Source organism: Bidens hawaiensis, unplaced genomic scaffold (genome assembly GCF_021521415.1).
Source record: "Bidens hawaiensis isolate Kalapana, Puna unplaced genomic scaffold, B.hawaiensis_p1.1 tig00017476_1, whole genome shotgun sequence".
Classification (NCBI taxonomy): domain Eukaryota; kingdom Viridiplantae; phylum Streptophyta; class Magnoliopsida; order Asterales; family Asteraceae; genus Bidens; species Bidens hawaiensis.
This window is the reverse complement of record NW_027492648.1, coordinates 440,997-451,003: the sequence shown is the minus strand read 5'-3', so window position 1 is coordinate 451,003 and position 10,007 is coordinate 440,997. Positions and strand designations below refer to the sequence as shown.

At 36.6% G+C, this 10,007-nt stretch overlaps 1 pseudogene across 1 annotated transcript; it reads left to right on the top strand.

Annotated features, from left to right (window-relative positions):
* The first annotated feature begins 2,668 nt into the window (after nt 1-2,668).
* LOC143554039 (coatomer subunit delta-like) lies at nt 2,669-6,887 on the top strand (annotated as a pseudogene). The gene is made up of 9 exons (XR_013138927.1): nt 2,669-2,905; nt 3,289-3,512; nt 3,591-3,777; nt 4,603-4,904; nt 4,996-5,188; nt 5,273-5,426; nt 5,516-5,578; nt 5,651-5,747; nt 6,705-6,887. The product of XR_013138927.1 is annotated as a coatomer subunit delta-like (transcript).
* The last annotated feature ends 3,120 nt before the right edge of the window (nt 6,888-10,007 follow it).

Here is a 10,007-nt window from a genome sequence, read left to right as displayed (position 1 = left end):
GCCGGGTGTGGGTACAGTGTAAAGGCGAAACCCTTCACATACCTAACACCCGCAGGGAATTGAAGCCAAAATATTTGGCAACCAAGTAACCATAAGACGGGTGCAGGTACAGTGTAAAGGCAAAACCCTTCACATACCTAGCACCCGCAGGGAATGGACGCCAGGAATACCTTGGAAGTAAAGTAACCGTAAGACGGGTGCGGGTACAGTGTAAAGGCAAAACCCTTCACATACCTAGCACCCGCTGAGAATTGAAACCAAGAAGGATCTTCTGGGCAATGCTTGCGGAAGCGGAAATAACATCCCCGCATAGCGGGAACATCGAGTACTACGTTGTTTGAGGCTCCAAGATGGAATTGGTGGTTTAAACATAATTGATCACTATGTTCAAAACCTACCAGAACCACAGGGAGAATCCACACAACTAAGACTCAGTGCTCCTGACTTGCGAGGAGGTTACAGACCTACCCGCATCATACCCAAAGACCAAGCAGGAAACTCGGGAATTTCTGCAAGTGACAAGGACTTCCGCGGGAAGAACCCCCATGGAAAACCTTACAAAAACCCCTTTTCAAAACCCTTTGCTTAAGTCCAAAAGTTCACCTCACTTTATTAGACATTCATGAGAAGAACATTGGACTGGGGGGACTTGAAGAGGTAGGTCCCAGCAGGGCTCAGTTGGTCCCGCATGACTCACCTTGAACAGGGATGTCTGCGCAAAGACCATCTACTCCCGCAGGACCCACCATGCTCAGAGAAGCCTACGCGCAGTATGCAAGCTGCATACGCAGGGAAAAGCCTCCCAATGGTAAAGTAACCCGCCTGTTCCCGCAGTTGCGGATACAAGCCATCAGGGAAGGCTACCCGCACAGCATAGCTACACGCATAAGGCTTAACACTTACAAATATTCAGTGTCACCTGAAAGAATGAGCAAAGGCGGGAGGGGGAAAACTCCCGCCAAAATGGGCCAGTCCGTATGATGGAGGATCTTTTGCGTGATACCTGGCGAGGTAAAGACAAAAGATCTGACCAAGAATGCGACAGCTCACTGACAGCAGCGTGGCAGACAGCACGCCACTGCACTGTGACCAATAGCCGCCGCCTGCTCACCAACTCCTGCCAGAGCACGTGCCTAGCCTGCAGTTGGTAGAAGACGAAGAGTGCACGGCACGCCTGCTCTATGTCAGACGCTACCTGTCCACCACTCACAGGCAAGGCACGTGCATAGGTTACAGTTGGTAGCGTGTTGGGCCGGCTAAACCCCTTGGATACCCACCTTCGGCTATAAAAGACAGCAAATGGTATTATCATTTCATCATCTACTATCTCGTATAACTTACTTGATAACTGCTCTAATAGTATTCATATACTTTGATATTCAAAGAGCAATATAGACTGATTCTCACGCCGGAGGGTGGTCACAAGGAGGAACCCCCCCCTTCTCAGTGACGAGCTTACGGTGTCTGTTTTGCAGGTTCCCTGAAGTACAACTTACTCTGCTGGACCTAACCTTCGTGGGAAACATTACTTAGCCCCCAGATTACCTATAATCTGCCCGGGGTCACTTAGTGTTTCTTCAAGTATGCTTGTGAAATGCTTTGCTTGGCAGCATTAAAAAAATCTCCAAATAGTTTATATTCAATCATTATTGTACGCTCATTTGGAACATACAACAGTAAACATTCTAAATTGACTGTAAATTCTCAAAAAGAATAAAAATCAATCACATCTGGTTTAATTGAAGGATCCAAAACATAGACAACAGAATGAGAATGAGATCTGACCTTTTCCAGATTTACTGATGATTGAAGCTGCTAGAACAACCTGAATTAATTAAAATAAAAAACGAATTAGAAACCTAATCTAAGTTGGAGATGATAACTGATGTCAAAATCGCAATGCAAATTCTTCAGATGGACTTGAAGTTAAGGATAACGGAATTGAAACATATAATGAGACTGATGATGAGATTACTGTTATTTAAGACAATTGTTACACATGCCTCATGGTTTCTTGAGGGTCTGGTTAGTATGATATGTGAAGAAACATGAAATGAATCTGACCTGATCCAAGACGATGTTCCTCGGTGTTCGAGATAAACGAACCACAACTTCATCTTCTTCTCCGGTAGCTTGAGATCTGCAATGGCTATTTTGGGGGTGTGGAGGTGACTGCTAAGAAATCTCGAGGATCTCTTGTTTACAGACACAAAAATGGTTATGGTGGTGGCTCTTATTGAGAACAACAACCTTTCATAAGGAGGTGGAGACCTCCTTATATAGGGAGCCTCATGGCCACCATCATGGTACCCTAATGGGCCTAGCCCAGTTAGGGTTACCTCCACAAAACCCCCTCAGCCCAATAATATTGTATTAGTCTATATAACAAAATAAGCCAAACATAATAAATTAAGGTCGTAAGCCGGGTTTAGTACCATACCCCTACAATATGCATGCTAAAACAGATGAAGTATTCACAGTGAAAAAAGCTATATATTGAAACTCATTTAAGATCTATAGTAACAATACTTTGGTTAACCTTTTTTTAGTTAGCCTCTTTTAAGATCTATAGTAAGAAAACAATGACGTGTGATAAAGTGCCTCGTTCTAGCAGAAGGCTTGAGTTCACTCTGTTACCAATTCAAGTTTTGTTAACTAACCTTTATGTAATCCTTTTACAGCACTTGTTTCAAGGCAGTTTGTTGAAATGTCCCGAAGAAGAATTGAGGGGCTTCTGGCAGCTTTTCCTAAGTTGATTGGAAATGGGAAGCAGCATACTTATGTTGAGACAGAAAACGTGCGCTATGTGTACCAACCGATGGAGGGTGTGTATCTGCTGCTTGTGACTAATAAGCAAAGCAATATCCTTGACGATCTTGATACCCTGAGGCTTCTTTCTAAAGTCGTATCCTTTTAACATAAAACTAGTCATCTTCTTGTTTATAGACTAAGATTTTACTTTTTGTATGGTGTTTATTCAAGATAAAACTGGTAAGTGTTCAAGATTGATTTTTTCTTTTTCCACATTATGCTATTACTTTTGGAAAATTTGTAATTTTCTCTCATCACTTTTGTTTCATCTTTTCACAAAGAGTACACATAGTATTTTGACACTTGTATGATTCACAAAGAGTCCAACATAAAGTGGACTTGATACATCGTTTCTTAATGATGTATCTACACACTGTTGATAAACATATTTAAAGCTCCACTCATTCTTTTTGTACACTTACAAGTTGCTCCATTATTGATGGAAACGAAACTATTGATTTCCTTAACTATACATAGGTCCCTGAGTATTCTGCTTCTTTAGATGAAGAAGGCATTTGCAAGAATGCATTTGAGCTGATTTTTGCATTTGATGAAGTGATTTCTCTTGGGCACAAGGAGAATGTGACTGTTGCACAAGTTAGGCAGTACTGTGAGATGGAGAGTCATGAGGAAAGATTGCACAAATTGGTATTGCCAACCATGTTATGATGCGTAAAGCTAACGAGATCGATAAAAGCAAGGTAAAGTTATTATATTTGCTTTGCCCTTTTTGTTAAATTTCTGTTGCAACAAGTTTGTGTGAATTTGAATTTATGCAGATTGAGAAGGGTAGATTGGAAAAAGGCGGTTATTCTGCTCTTCAATCAATGGGTTCGATGGGTTCAATTGGAAGAATGGATAACTCTTTTGGCAATGATATGGGCATATCAAGTGGCAATACCTTTGGAAGTGGCTCTGGATTTGGAATAACCTCGGATGTGGACTCTTTCTCAACAAAGACTAAAGGTCAGTTGACCACTTGACCTGTCACGGATATCTCATTTATACTTGAAAATTATTTAAGACTGAGATAGGGCTGTAAACGAACCGATTCGAGCCGAAAAGAATCAGGATGGGCTCGGTCTTGGACTCTGGGCTCACTTATCTTACCGAGCCGCAATGTTGACCTCCGGCTCGGCTTGTCAAAATCTTGAGCCATTTCGTGGTTTGTTTATATTTGAAATTTTATATTTTGATACATGTATTGGTAAACTAAATATATAAGCTAGAAGTTATATTTCTGACATACACATAAAGGCAAAATTTATAAACTACAGAATTCATAATTTACATATGTAGATTAAAGTTTGGGTTATAATTTATATATATTAAAAGTTGGGCTTTACTTTTAAACAAACCAAACGGAAATTTTTAATGTTAACCGAATTTTCAATATATATATTTTTTTCACTAAAAAATGCTATACGGCTTTTACAAAGAAATATAGGGGAGTGTTCAAATCAGAACCAATAAATATGTTGAGAACTGCTAGTCCACCCACTATCTTGTTAAATCATTAATGCAACGTACAAGCGCTTTATGCGGCTCTTGCAGTCCTCAACATAAAACTGGTTCTAAAATAATGCACCCATACACACATACAAATTTAATTTAAACAAGCGAGCCAAGAGCTGAGCTGACCTTGGCTCGGGCTCTGCTCGTTTACAGACCGAGTTGAGCCCTCGACTTGTTTACAAACGAGCCGATTTTGATCGAGCTATTGTAAGCGAATTTTTTGAACAATCGTAGACTAAGAAGATGGCATTTAAACAATCACTAGTGGTATTTCAGGTCGTCCAACTGCTGCAGTTACTGCTCCAACTAAAGGAATGGGTATGAAATTAGGCAAATCACAAAGGGCAAACCAGTTCTTGAAATCACTGAAAGCTGAAGGTGAAGTCATTGTTGAGGATGTAAGACCAACCAGAGGTGCTGCTGCTACTGCTCCACCACCTACTGACCCCATCACTTTAACTGTTGAAGAGAAGCTTAATGTGGCCCTAAAAAGAGACGGTGGTCTCTCCAACTTTGATGTGCAAGGAACTTTGTCTCTCCAAATACTTAACCAAGATGACGGTTTTATCCAAGTTCAGGTTCTCATTCTGCAGATTATCATAGTTTTATGGTGTTAGGTTATTGTGGGCTTTGTAAAGATAAGTTTGTTTGTTATGATATGATGTATAGATTGAGAGTGCTGGCAATCCAGAGATCAAATTCAAGACGCATCCTAACATCAACAAAGAGTTGTTCGCAAGTGAAAATATTCTGGGATCTAAAGACCCTAACAGGCCATTTCCAGCCGGCCAGTCTGGTGACGGTCTTGGTCTCCTCAAGTGGAGAATGCTAAGTAAAGATGAGTCAGCTGTGCCATTGACAAGTAAGTTTCTGTTATGTAATATTATATATATGCTTCTATCTGTTTCTATATGCTTTATTCTGAGTTGAATTCTCTGTCTTTCAGTTAACTGCTGGCCTTCTGTTTCTGGAAATGAAACTTATGTTAGCATGGAGTATGAGGCTTCATCAATGTTTGATTTACAAAATGTGGTTATTTCGGTCCCTCTTCCAGCTCTTAGAGAGGCGCCAAATGTAAGACAGATTGATGGAGAATGGAGGTGAGTTCTTAGCTTATATATTGTAAAACAGCATTAATATATTTGTGGGTATTTAAGAATTTGTTTTGTTTTTTAATTTTTAAATGCAGGTTTGATGCTAGAAATTCGATATTGGAGTGGTCTATACTTCTCATTGATAACTCCAACCGCAGGCAAGTGCACATTAATTAAAATTTTGTTTTTCAAAAGCATGACTTTGCTAAAAGTATAGTGATATTGTGTAGTGGCTCGATGGAGTTTGTTGTTCCTCCAACTGATACCTCGGTGTTCTTCCCGATTTCTGTGCGGTTTTCAGCAACAAGTACTTTCAGTGACATGAAGGTATGCATTTGTAATTCATCTACTACATGTCATGTTACAAAATTTGAACCATGTAAAAAGGGTATGCTTAGGGATTTTTCTAAATATGCATTTAAAAGTGATAAATAATAGGAATAGGATTACGAACTGCCCAACTGTAATAAAATACAAATAATGAATAACTACTGATTGTGTTGAGTATATGTCAAATTCAGATATCTTTTTTATTAATAAATATAGTTATTTAATATTTAAGTAATTTTACAGTACCTTTTGTTAACCATAACTTATTTGGGTTTGATCCATATATGTGAGTTGGGTTGGATCAGACTAGGGGTGTGTATTGGTTTGGTTTCGGGCTCAAATTGAATTAAAAATGAAAATTCGGTTTTTTTTGGTGTTCTGGAAAACCGTTCTGTTTCGGTTCTTTTGGTTTTTGGTATTTGGTTTCCACAACGGGTACGGTCCGGTTTTGTGTTTTTTGGTTTTGCCGTTAGTAGTTAGTTTTTTTTTTTGGTTGAAACAATAACCAAAATAATGAATTTAGACCTAAATGTTTTGTTAATTAATGATTAATTGATTAATACACATTTAAGCATAGAATTTTTACACCGTTTATAATCCATAAGTTCAATAACAAAAGTTGGTTTTTTTTTCGGTTTTCGATACATGCAAAACCCCAAACCGAACCGAACTATCAGTTTTGGATTGGGTTCAGTTATTTTGGTTTTATCGTGTCGGTTATTTTGGTTTCATGCACACCCCTATATCAGACCCGCAGCACATGTTTGTTCTTTTTTCTTTGAATATTTTTCAGACAATCAATTAACATTTTGTAACCAAATATGTTTAAGAATACTATATTATCAAAATAATAATCTAAGTTTCTTCATAATTAAATGATTTCAAAGGTAGCCTTTGACCCATTCGTCTCATTTTATTTGCATTGGGTAACCAAAAAAATGTAAATATTTGCAGGTTGCAAGCATTGTCCCGCTAAAGGGTGGAGCTCCTCCCAAGTTTTCTCAGAGGACTCAACTGGTAACTGAGAGTTACCAAGTCGTTTGATTCCCGTTTTTGTCATTCAAAGTGATTCTTACAGTCCTCGGCTTCTGAATTTTATCTACATAGATACATTATTTGTTTCATTTTAATCGTCATATGATATGTTTTTGAATTATAATACAGATTTGGATTTTGTCAATTTTTTTCATAATGGATATTCTTGCTTTGAATTCATGTATGATGTCCAATGGACGAGCTTATCATGCATCATCATATGTAGCATATGTACGGGTGTAAGCGAGCTAAACTTGAGCATGGCACGTTTAACTTTTCGGGCTCTGCTCATTTAGAGCTATTTCTAAAGCAAGAGTTTGGCTTTTTTTTTTTACATTCATAATATAGTACAATCTCATTTGGTTATTGAAACTATGCATTTCAAGCATAAGGTTTTCTTTTCTAATTTTTGTAAATATAGAAAAAAGGTCTAAAAAGAGATGATGCAAGTACAATATAAACTATAATTGAGTAATCCAATCCAGTTGACTATTGAAACTTGAAAATATACATTTAAATCGTTTTTGACATTAATTAGTTTTGTGCATAAATTAGGAAAAATAATGGTTTGACTGTTTGTTACATAAAATAGCTCTTAAGTAACAAACAAAATAACTTTTTTTTTGGCAGTGACGAGTAACAAAAGTTTAATAACATTTTAATTAATATAAAACTTCACTAATATCTTGTATTAACTTTTTAACCTTGTATTTTAGTATTATTCTCCTAGACTTTGGGGTTTTACTTGTTAGAATATTTTTTTTCATGCATTTATTCTAATGTTTAGGTATATTTTTAAAAACATTTTTGTGACAAATAGTTTTCTCTGTGTTAACATGTGATTGGTCGTATTTTATATATTTTGTTGTCGTAAGTCATACAAGATGAGTTTTATTATAAATATGGCCAGTTTTTCTCCGAGTAGGCGTGCCTAATTAAGGCATGAAGTTTAGGATTACGAGCATCTATCAATGATCCATAACTCTTACTCATTTGAACACATACAAAGCGAGGAAATATGATAGTGATCCAAACTCATTAGACGTCTTTAGCAAAATGGTATTGCATAACGTTCTCAACTTATGAGAAGAAGAAGATACTACTTTTCATGGCTCTGGATAGGAAAATGTGTTATAGGAGTCCAAGTCATACAAATGCGCTCCATCTCGAATTGGGTAGTTCAATTTTTTCTGTTGGTGACTAACCATCTTCAATTAATATATCAAGATGACTGCATGGTATCGCATCTAGTTGCATGTATTTATGACACCTAGCAAAAATTGGCATCCAAGTTTTGTGATCCTTTACAAATATATGGTTGAGTCTTAAGATATTATATATAGAGGGTTCAGTCTTTTTACCCAGCCTTTAACGGCTTTTCTCAACTTTATCATATCCGGAGCAGTGATGATTATATTGGTGCCCACACTTTGCATTACATTACATTACACTTTATCACCATTAATGCAAATGACAACTCATTAACCCCACCGGCCATTAATGTATTTATATCGCACACTGCTTTTTAACCATTTTTATCTTCTCACTATTTGATATGTTAAAAGCGCGCATATGGAAATTGTTTTCATCTTATGAATTCGATCCACGTACAATTGGTGTTAAGGGTATAATATAACATTAGTACATTACAATGCTTGTTTGTACTAAGGATTTTTCCTATAGAGTGATGCTGACATGCAACATTCTAGTCACGTTATGCTACCAAGGCTGCATTATTTTGTTAGGCCATGGGGTATACTCTAACTTATACAAAGGTTAAAATGACATGACACTTTAAAAATGTATTAAACCACTCCTCACTTGTATTAAGTGTGTTAAAATGGCCCATGAGTTATGCTTTTAACGGGTTAAAAGGAACAATATGTATTAATTACTAATTGATTTGTTATATTAATTATGTGTTAAATGGGTTAAACCATTTCCTTTGGATGACATAGAGTGAAAGAGGAAAAAATAAGTGATGTGGAGCTTATGTGGAATTAAGATGGGTTAGTGTATACCTCGTGGCCTTAGCATCATATCTAAGTTATAAGTTTTAGGGGTTATCAGTTTAACAGTAGGCAAGAATGTATAGATCGACTTTAATTAACAATATGTTCAATATAAAATGCTTATGCAATATTTTTTTAAAAGAAAAAAAGCCATTATGTAATAATAGATGTTATATAATGTAAGCATATATAATGAATAAACGATATTTAATTGTAAACTTAGTAAATCCATATCCATCTATTAGTTCCCATCTCTAATTTTCAAATTCCATCTATGAGTGGATTAGTAAATGAGAGACTTGGTGCTTCATGTGACACATGTTCGAATATTCCTGCTACCACTATTTGATTTCAACGACACCGGGTAATGATGGAAGACTAGGCTAGAATGTGGCGTTCACTAGTTGGTTTTTTGAACTGAACAAATTTAATCTCACCACACTGTCATGCCTTTGGACGAGTGTTCACGGGCATTGGCCTTAGATGAGTGTTTTCCCCGACTGAAAGACGAGTGTATCCCGATGTGAAGAATTTAGCCGCATGTAGCTAATTTGGAGGTTTCGTTTACACATATATAAAATATGCATGTCGTACGTGTGACATAGAGTCACGTATTTTTTATACTACATATAAAACAAACATGGAAATATGATCATATATATGATGGGGGTTAACTTACTTTAAATAACATTAGAAGGAACATGTTTTAAATTGTTGTCGAACCGACAAAAGTATAGTCGTTTGCTTTATGCAGATAAATATGTTGGAAAGGCATTGATTGCTCAGCTAGTTAACTCATTGCGCTTTTCTTTTTCTCCTTTTTTTTTAGTTTTCTGTTAATTGGAGTATATTTGGTGTTCATAATCATGTTCAATATTATTCCTTTTACCACTATATATCCTAAATTAGAATAGTTTGCTTTTCAAAATTTGCTAACCATATGCTGCAGATCACCCCTTTTTTTCTCTTTAGTTTGGTTCTCATTTCATATTAAAACGATTTACTCCCTGATTCTATGATTATTTAACGATATTCGATCAGTGTACGTGTAACTTAAATCCGGCATAACTTCTGGCCAACACATTGAGTCTGATTTCATATGATAAACTCTAAACTACATTACTAACATTCTTTAAGAAACTGGTCTAAGGTATGATGGAAAAAAACTAAAAGAAACAGCATTCCTTAATTAAGCTAACAAATTAAGCTG